Consider the following 822-nt stretch of genomic DNA (forward strand, 5'->3'; position numbering starts at 1 on the left):
GGACTCACTACTATCTGTCGGAACATATATAGATGACCAAATTGTAGTTCCATATGCAAACACCCGGTTGACAGCTGTACCAGATGATGTTCTTGCCTCTCCCAACATGCAGTGTGCTTTCACCGCATCCATTTGTTTCCTTTATTTAGAGACAAGTCTGTTCCAGTCCGTAAGAAACTCTCCAACGTGCTGGTGCCATTACTGTTGCCGTCTCTCAAGACGGTGATTATAAAACACGTCAGGAAATGCGTGAACCCTTCCCCTGAGACTGTTTCTACAACCAAGGGGCTTTGTAGGCATTAATGTCTCGTGTTTCAAGGTTTCACCCAGTGGTTTTCAACCCTGCCCAAGTGCAAGCCCTTAAAACGGCCATGTTTTCTAGACAGCCTTATCTCCATTAGTAGTGCGTGAGAAAATTTTCCTTCAGAATTTGTCAAAGATACTTCCAGGTTCCAGTTCTAAGCACATTTGGATAGATTTTAATGTGAATGCTCACGGTGGTAAGTTAGCTGCCAAGCTCCCGTGAAGACAGTAAGCCGGGCTCCATTTAGGATGCCATACTTTGCGACTTCTCAGAAGTACGTGATGGGTTCTCACAATTTCCGCTTTTCCACCACCTCGAGTCCTCCAGGTTTTTAGGGGAAAACACCACATTAGATCAAGGCGTTCCTATCAAACAGATCATTCCGACTGAATGTAGGTTCTACCTACACTTCTCCAGCCTCGGTGTCTATTGGATTTCTTCAAGATCCGCTCTGAGATCACTGCTGCTTCTGAAGAACGTGAGCGCTCGTCCAGATATTCTTGCAAGTCCATGTCTAC

Source organism: Opisthorchis viverrini, assembly GCF_000715545.1.
Source record: "Opisthorchis viverrini unplaced genomic scaffold opera_v5_50, whole genome shotgun sequence".
NCBI classification, from domain to species: domain Eukaryota; kingdom Metazoa; phylum Platyhelminthes; class Trematoda; order Opisthorchiida; family Opisthorchiidae; genus Opisthorchis; species Opisthorchis viverrini.